This window comes from Chrysemys picta, unplaced genomic scaffold (assembly GCF_011386835.1).
Source record: "Chrysemys picta bellii isolate R12L10 unplaced genomic scaffold, ASM1138683v2 scaf621, whole genome shotgun sequence".
In the NCBI taxonomy this organism is placed as follows: domain Eukaryota; kingdom Metazoa; phylum Chordata; order Testudines; family Emydidae; genus Chrysemys; species Chrysemys picta.
The window spans coordinates 1-9,417 of NW_027053328.1; the positions used below are offsets into that span (position 1 = coordinate 1).

The window sequence follows — 9,417 nt, forward strand, 5'->3', positions numbered from 1 at the left end:
GGAGTACTTGTGGCACCTTAGAGACTAACAAATTTAGCTGTAGTCCACGAAAACTTATGCTCTAATAAATTTGTTAGTCTCTAAGGTGCCACAAGTACTCCTGTTCTTTTTGCGGATACAGACTAACACGGCTGCTACTCTGAAATCTGCACGTTGCAGGGGCTGATTCTCTCACTAACTCTCCAGCCCAAGTTGATGACACTCTGCGGAGTCTGACCTGAGATAAACTCACTCTGGAAATAAGACAAAGTGAACAATGAAGGAGGCTCACTGGTGAGCAGCTTCTCCCCAGGGCTGGGGTGAATGCAGCACGGCCTGCTCTTGTGACTTTACTGTGCGTTTCATGATAGTGGGTGGTTTTAATAAATCCCCAGTTCCTGGACTCATGGGATTAGGGGAAAGTCTCAGCTCTCTTTTCTTACAGCAGTAACTTCTAGTCCTTCTAGCAGCAGGGAAAACCCCAGAAATGTGTCCCCTAAGGGCTCAAACCAGAGGGCAAATAAAAATAAGCTCCAGTATTATTCCCAAAATACTTACAACGCTTAAGCCAAACTCAGGATTTTGGGGGTCTGACTCGTGATGTCTGAACACTTGGGGCTGTCGATATTGGGGTTCCCCATCACTCGATATCTGGGAATTGAGACAAGACGTCTCATAACCCTGTTCTAGCTTTAGGGTCTGACAGAGTCACTGTTGTAGCCAGGAGGAACAAACCCCCCTGTCCAGAAATCGCTGGGTGCGATTCTCTCGCCTGCATCACCAGGAGGTCGGACTAGCCGGGTCTGCTGGGAACTTCTGGCTTTTGCACCTCTGCCACTCTGTCTGGGAAATATATGTCTGGAAAAGGGCGGGGGTGGGAAGGGGCCCCCCGAAGGGCAGCAGAGGCAGCTGCAAGTGGGACTGGTAGCAGAAGTCTGGGCTGTTTGGGGAGGGGACAATCTGAGAGTCCCACTTTGGAGGGTGTCAAAAAATCTCTTTCGCATGGACCCTCCATCCTGCAGCCCCTCCCCCCATCCCATATCCCTTTGTCCCCCACATTCACACTGACTCCAGCGAGAAAATGCGCCTTTGGGCTCTGTCCCCTCCCCAACACACATCCCGGTGTCCCTTCACCCTGTTTACATCAACCACACTCCCAACCCCCACCCCATTTCCCTGCATCCCTTGGTCGTGTTGTGTCCTTCACTCACCCTCGGTCCAGTTGTAGAGCTGACTCAGGGTGTTCAGACTCGCGTTGTACCATTTCTGGAAGCGCTGTCCCCACCAGGTCACCTCGTCCCAGAACTCCGAACCCTCGTTCTGCGCCATCCACAGTGTGTAGGGCTCCGCCCTCTTCGTCCCACTGGTGTAGACATAGGTGAGCTGATCGTCCACATACACAACACGGCTGTACCAGGGCAGCCCCGGGGCAGGCTCTGACACCACAGTGTCCAAAATGCGCCTGGAGTGCAGGCCAGACGGGGGAGATTGGGGGAGGGGAGAGTCAGACTGAACCAGACCCTGCCAGGAGCCCCTGGCAATATGCGAGAGGCAGCGCCATCCCTTAGGAGGGCTCCTGTGGGAGGGAGATCTGGGGAAGGGCTCACAGAACGGCCTGACCGGGGAGAAAGAGACGGTGGGGTAGAAGGAGAAAGGGAGGCAGGGCTGGAGGGGGAGTGAGGAGAGGAAGGGGTAGGGAGGTACAGGGGGGCTGGAGCATGTGAGGAGTACGGGAGCATATGGGGACAGTGTACTGGGGGTACAGGGGAGTGTGAGGCAGGAGAGGGGGCCCAGGAGGAGGGGCAGGGCTGGAGTGCGGTGTGGGGAAAAGGAAGGGGGTGTTACGGGAGAGGGTGGGGCAGGAGGACTGGGGGAGAGGAGATGCAGGAGCTGAAGCTGGGGAAGGCAAGGTGGGCAGGGGAATGTGTCCAAGCTACAGGTGGGAGCCAGGACACCGGCTGTGCACAGAATTTACTGTAAGTTATTCAGAACATAAGAACGGCCAGACTGGGTCAGACCAAAGGCGCATCTAGCCCAGTCTCCTGTCTTCTGACAGTGGCCAATGCCTGGTGCCCCAGAAGGAATAAACAGAACAGGGAATCATCAAGTGATCCATCCTCTGTCGCCCATTCCCAGCTTCTGGCAAACAGAGGCTAGGGACAGCATCCCTGCCCATCCTGACCAATAGCCATTGGTGGACCTATCCTCCATAAACTTAGCTAGATCTTTTTTGAATCGTGTTATAGTCTTGACCTTCACAACGTCCTCTGGAAAGGAGTTCCACTGGTTGACTGTGTGTTGTGTGAAGAAATACTTCCTTTTGTTTGTTTTAAAGACCTGCTGCCTATTAATTTATTTGGGTGACCCCTAGTTCTTGTGTTATGTGAAGGGGTAAACAACACTTCGGTATTCACTTTCTCCATACCAGTCTTGATTAAGACTATGATTTTATCATGGATATTTGTAGTATAAGACCTGGACAGGTCCTGGGCAACGAAGAAAAGCTCACGGAAGCCCGTGACCCATCCGTGACTTTTACTAAAAATATCCATGGCAAAATGGGGAGCTCAGCTGCGTGACCCACACACCACCCACGGGCTAGGCAACTGCAGCCCACTCAGAGCTCTGGGTCTCCCTGCCACCCACAGCAACTGGGAGCAGTTGGTTCCCCCACAACCCACGGAGGCCGCCCCACCGCTCCCGGCTGCTACAGGTGGCAGGGGGACCGCACAGCTTCCGGCCGCCGTGTTCTGAAGTCATGGAGTTTGTTGGAAGTCACAGATCCCATGACTTCCACAACCTCTGTGGAAAAATAGACTTTCATTATATCCCCCCAGTCATCTCTTTTCCAAGCTGAAAAGTTCCAGTCTTATTAATCTCTCCTCATGCAGCAGCCATTCCATACCCCTAACCATTTTTGTTCCCCTTTTCTGTACTTTTTCCAATATTTCTTTTTTCTGATGGAATGACTACATCTGCATGCAGTATTCAAGATGTGGGCATACCATGGATTTATATAGAGGCAATATGATATTTTCTGTCTTTCTATCAATCACTTTCCTAATGATTCTCAACATTCTGTTAGCTTATTTGATTGCCACTGCGCATTGAAAAAAACGAGGAGTCCTGTGGTACCTTAAGACTAAGCTTTCGTGTATGCATCTGACAAAGTGGGTTCCAGCCCACGAAAACTTATGCCCAAATAAATTTGTTAGTCTTTAAGGTGCCATGGGACTCCCCCCTGTTTTTGCAGAAACAAACTAACATGGCTACCCCTCTGAAACTCCACATTGAATGCATGTTTTTAAGAGAACTATCCACAATGACTCCAAGATCTCTCGAGTGGTAACAGCTAATTTAGATCCCACCACTTTATATGTATAAACTGGGATTATGTTTTCAAATGTGCATTACTTTGCATTTATCCACACGGAATTTCACCTACCATTTTATTGCCCAGTCACCCAGTTTTGTAAGATCATAGAATCATAGAAGATTAGGGTTTGAGGAGACCTGGGAGGTCATCTAGTCCAATGCCCTGCTCAAAGAAGGACCGACACCAACTAAATCATCCCAGCCAGGGATTTGTCAAGAAGGGCCTTAAAAACCTTCTAAGGATGGAGATTCCACCAGCTCCCCAGGTAACCCATTCTAGTGCTTTACCACCCTACTAGTGAAAAAGTTTTTCCTAATATCCAAACAAGACCTCCCCCACTGCAACTTGAGACCATTGCTCCTTGTTTGGTCATCTGCTACCACTGAGAACAGTCTAGATCCATCCTCTTTGGAACCCCCTTTCAGATAGTTGAAAGCAGCTATCAAATCCCCCCCATTCTTCTCTTCTGCAGACTAAATAAGCCCAGTTCCCTTAGCCTCTCCTCATAAGTCATGTACTCCAGCCCCCTTATCATTTTTGTTGGCCTCCGTTGGACTCTGTCCAATTTTTCCACATACTTCTTGTAGTGTGGGGCCCCAAAATGGACACAGTACTCCAGATGAGGCCTCACCAATGCCGAATAGAGGGGAATGATCATGTCCCACGATCTGCTGGCAATGCTCCTACTTATACAACCCAAAAGGATGTTGCCAAAAAAGCTAACAAGGGCACACTGTTGACTCATATCCAGCTTCTCATCCACTGTAACCCCTAGGTCCTTTTCGCAGAACTGCTGCGTAGGAAATCGGTCCCTAGTCTCTAGCAGTGCATGGGATTCTTCCGTCCTAAGTGCAGGACTCTGCACTTGTCTTTGCTGAACCTCATTAGATTTCCTTTGGCCCAATCCTCTAATTTGTCAAGGTCCCTCTGTATCCTATTCCTACCTCCAGCGTATCTACCACTCCTCCCAGTTTAGTGTCATCTGCAAACTTGCTGAGGGTGCAATCCATGCCATCCTCCAGATCATTAATGAAGATGTTGAACAAGACCAGCTCCAGGACCGACCCTTGGGGCACTCCGCTTGATACTGGCCGCTAACTAGACATGGAGCCATTGATCACTGTTGAGCCCGATGATCTAGCCAGCTTTCTATTCACCTTACAGTCCATTCATCCAGCCCATACTTCTTTAACTTGCTGGCAAGAATACTGTGGGAGACTGTATGAAAAGCTTTCCTAAAGTCAAAGAATAACATGTCCACTGCTTTCCCCTCATCCACAGAGCCAGTTAACTCATCATAGAAGGCAATTAGGTTAGTCAGGCATGACTTGCCCTTGGCGAATCCATGCTACTGTTCCTGATCACTTTCCTCTCCTCCAAGTGCTTCAGAATTGACTCCTTGAGGGACCTGCTCCATGATTTTTCCAGGGACTGAGGTGAGGCTGACTGGCCTGTAGTTCCCTGGATCCTCCATCTTCCCTTTTTTAAAGATGGGCACTACATTAGCCTTTTTCCAATCATCCGGGACCTCCCCTGATTGCCATGATTTTTCAAAGATCATGGCCAATGACTCTGCAATCACATCAGCCAACTCATTTAACATCCTCGGAGGCGGTGCATCCGGCCCCATGGACTTGTGCTCGTCCAGCTTTTATAAATAGTCCTGAACCACTTCTTTCTCCACAGAGGGCTGATCACCTCCTCCCCATACCGTGCTGCCTGGTGCAGTAGTCTGGGAGCTGACCTTGTTCGTGAAAACAGAGGCAAAAAAAGCATTGAGTACATTAGCTTTTTCCACATCCTCTGTCACTTTCCTTTACCTTCTTCTTGTTGCTAACATAGCTGTAAAAAAAAAAAAAAAAAACCCCTTCTTGTTACTCTTAACATCCCTTGCTATCTGCAACCTCAAGTGTGATTTGGCCTTCCTGATTTCACTCCTGCATGCCTGAGCAATATTTTTATACTCCTCCCTGGTCATTTGTCCAATCTTCCACTTCTTGTAAGCTTCTTTTTTGTGTTTAAGATCAGCAAGGATTTCACTGTTAAGCCAAGTTGGTCGCCTGCCATATTTGCTATTCTTTCTGCACATCGGGATGGTTTGCTCCTGCAACCTCAATAAGGATTCTTTAAAATATAGCCAGCTCTCCTGGATTCCTTTCCCCTTCATGTTAGTCTCCCAGGGGACCTTGCCCATTAGTTCCCTGAAGGAGTCAAAGTCTGCTTTTCTGAAGTTCAGGGTCTGTATTCTGCTGCTCTCCTTTCTTCCTTGTGTCAGGATCCTGAACTCAACCATCTCATAGTCACTGCTCCCAGGTTCCCATCCACTTTTGCTTCCCCTACTAATTCTTCCCTGTTTGTGAGCAGCAGGTCAAGAAGAGCTCTGCCCCTAGTTGGTTCTTCCAGCAGTTGCACCAGGAAATTGTCCCCTACACTTTCCAAAACTTCCTGGATTGTCTGTGCACTGCTGTATTGCTCTCCCAGCAGATATCGGGGTGACTGAAGTCCAACATGAGAACCAGGGCCTGTGATCTAGTACCTTCTGGTAGTTGCCTGAAGAAAGCCTCATCCACCTCATCCCCCTGGTCTGGTGGTCTATAGCAGACTCCCACCCTTGACATTACCCTTGTTGCTCACACTTCTAAACTGAATCCAGAGACTCCCAGGTTTTTCTGCAGTTTCATACTGGAGCTCTGAGCAGTCATACTCCTCTCTTACATACAACGCAACTCCCCCACCTTTTCTGCCCTGCCTGTCCTTCCTGAACAGTTTATATCCATCCATGACAGTGCTCCAATCATGTGAGTTATCCCACCAAGTCTCTGTTATTCCAATCACATCATAATTCCTTGACTGTGCCAGGACTTCCAGTTCTCCCTGCTTGTTTCCCAGGCTTCTTGCATTTGTGTATAGGCACTTAAGATAACTCGCTGATCGTCCTGCTTTCTCAGTGTGAACCACGAGTCCTCCTCTCTTGTGCTCTCCTGCTCGTGCTTCCTCCTGGTATCCCACTTCCCTCAGGGCTTTGGTCTCCTTACCCCACCCCAGGCCAACGAACCTAGTTTAAAGCCCTCCTCACTAGGTTAGCCAGCCTTCTTGCAAACCCCAAGTAAGTTGGGCAGTGTCCTTTTCCCCTCTTCCAACCCTTATCTTCTATGATTCTATGACCCAGTAGGGCCAGGCTGCACTGGGGCCTAACCCTGTTTAGGTCAAACCACACCTGTTACTGAGGTGTCACAAGGGCACCAATGTGCCTTAAGCCATTTTAAACAAACCCCAAATCCACCCCGCACCCTCACCCGGATCAATACGGGCTGCTGAGCTGCCCAGCGTCTGAGCTGCTGCCTCATGGAGAACAAGGGAAATTCAAGTCCATGCCAGGAAAAGCAGGATGTGCCTTCCCCTCTCCTCACCCCATCCTACTGGGATCCGGAAGCTCTTTATCCGGCAGCTACGGGAGATCCTAACAGTACAAACGCAGCAGCTGTTCTGTGCTCTGCAACGGGAGCTCGCACCCAAACTAAGACCTGATTAATCACAGATCCAGGGTTCTAGACTCTCCCCTCGCCCTGGGGTGCTAAAACACCAGAGACAGAGGGGAGTTAACATCTCCTCTCTAGGATGACACCTCTAATGACCTGCTTCCACTACAGATACAACCCATTGCCATTGCTGACTGTAAGTACAACTGGACTGGTGCTGACACAACTTAGCCGTACGTAGCCAAGGACAAACCACACTCAGGAGTTCCAGGCACTGGGGTGAAACCCGGCGTGAAGAACCTTCTGGGAGCCATGAAAGGTCAGAGATCCAAGAAGCCTTTTCCCTTCATTTAACCCTGGTCTATGGGTGGGGGGGGGGGGGGGGGCGCTAATTTACTCCCTCTCCCTCAACCTGAGCTCTGCAAACAGGAAGAATCGTGTCTGAAAGCTCCGCCCTGCCCTGAGACGCGGGGAATGAAACACCCTGGGCAGCGCCTGGACCCGGGGATTTCCCAGTCTGAGCACCTCACGGGGCTGCGACGGGCTTGTCAGCGTGTGCAGCACCCATGGGTGCTCTGACCCCAACGAAGCCTCACCCCCTGGCTGGGTGAGGTTGGCATTAGATGAAGGGGTTACAGTTCAGTGGCTCTCAGCACCCCACTACACACAGTGTCCCAGCAGCGACCCTGGCAGCACCTGGCACAAGGGGGCCAGGACCCCCCCAGTCACTATAGCAACGTCACCGTTCCATGTCAGTGACAGCTCAGTGCTGGGGGGTGGGGGGGAGCGGTGTGGTTATCCTGACACCTCTGAATGCAGAGCCCAGAACTGCCCCCCCACACCCAGCTCCCCCCTCCCTGCGCCCCCCAGCCGGACTGCCCCCCGACACCCAGCTCCCCCCTCCCTGCACCCCGCAGCCCGACTGCCCCCCCACACCCAGCTCCCCCTCCCTGCACCCCCCAGCCCAGCTGCCCCCCCACACCCAGCTCCCCCCTCCCTGCACCCCCCAGCCCGACTGCCCCCCCCGACACCCAACTCCCTGCACCCCCCAGCCCGACTGCCCCCCACACCCAGCTCCTCCCTCCCTGCACCCCCCAGCCCGACTGCCCCCCGACACCCAGCTCCTCCCTCCCTGCACCCCCCAGCCCGACTGCCCCCCGACACCCAGCTCCCCCCTCCCTGCACCCCCCAGCCCGACTGCCCCCCGACACCCAGCTCCCCCCTCCCTGCACCCCCCAGCCCGACTGCCCCCCCACACCCAGCTCCCCCCTCCCTGCACCCCCCAGCCCGACTGCCCCCCCACACCCAGCTCCCCCCTCCCTGGGCCCCCCAGCCCGACTGCCCCCCCACACCCAGCTCCCCCCTCCCCGGGGTCTCCCCCCGATACTCACGGCAGTGGCCCCCCGGCAGGGCTACAGCCCCCAGCAGCAGCAGGCGCAGCGCCAGGGCCATGCCCGGTCTCGGCCCCACAACCCGAGAACCCCGCGGGGCGCTGAGACCGGACTCCAGCTCCCAGCTACTGGCCGTGTGAGCCTCCAGTCTGCAGGGATTGGCTGAGAGGGGACCATCCCGCCAATAGCGGCGCGCAGCCCCGCCTCCGTCACCGGTCGCTGGGCAGAACCCGCTGGGCAGGCTGGCGAAGGGGAACCGAATGTCTGAGCCGGGGCGGGGGCGGGATGAGACCTGGGCCCCGGGGCTGTAATGGGCGGAGCCGCCATTAGCTCGGCCGGTCTCTGGCCCCGCCTCTCTGGGGTCAGCTGGTCCGTGTGTTCCGAGGCTGGAACTCGGGGGGCCGCACCCCCGGGCTGGGGGCGGGTGGCACTAGGTGAAGGGGTCACAGTTCGGGTCAGGGGCTCTCAGCCCCCCCACTACACACAGTGACCCAGCAGCGCCCTTAGCTCTAGTCGGACCTGCAGCCCCCAGGCCCGAGACCCCTTCCTGGAGCTCAGGGACTTGTCTGTCCGGCTGGGAACTTTAATCACTTTCTGGATTTCATGAATTAACCCCTTCCCGACCCTCTCCCTTTGCGGGGAGTGACCCCACAACAACCCCTGGCACTCCTACAGCCTCACTGCCCCCAGTGATTTGCCCTGGAAGCAGCAAATATAGGGCTAGAACCCAGGAGTCCTGGCTCCAGCCCCCTGATCTAAGCACAAGGAGATGGTGACCCAACTCCTGTATTTTCTTTGCTTTTGCAAGTCATGGGGCTGTTTACCTAATTTCAGGGAATTATTTTTGGTTAGTCTCCTCTTGGGGGCAGAGGAGGTACCAAGGCTCTGGGGCCTGAGACGTTTGCCCCGTGCTGCAGGACAGTCACTGTGGGTGTTCGTATCACTGGGCTTTGCATACTGCCCTGGGCCCGTCTCTCCGGGTCTGGGGAGCCAGGCTAATGGGAAACTTCCCCAGCTGGGATGCTGTCAAGGCTGATTCCCCACGCTGGCACTTCGAGTGCAGAAGGGGGGAGGGTCCACAAGGACTCTAAAAATTAATACTGGCCACTCCAGGCTTGTATTAAACTCCCAAGGTTACAGATCCTCCTGGCCGTGGATTGGTAAATGCTGCCACCCCTTTGAGAGCCCAGGA

At 53.6% G+C, this 9,417-nt stretch overlaps 1 long non-coding RNA gene across 1 annotated transcript; it reads right to left on the reverse strand.

Annotated features, from left to right (window-relative positions):
* Positions 1 to 53: 53 nt before the first annotated feature.
* On the reverse strand, positions 54 to 8,461 carry LOC135979054 (uncharacterized). The gene is made up of 3 exons (XR_010596383.1): positions 8,226 to 8,461; positions 1,191 to 1,441; positions 54 to 630 (listed from the first exon to the last, which is right to left on the reverse strand). It is a non-coding gene; the product is annotated as an uncharacterized LOC135979054 (long non-coding RNA).
* Positions 8,462 to 9,417: the final 956 nt, after the last annotated feature.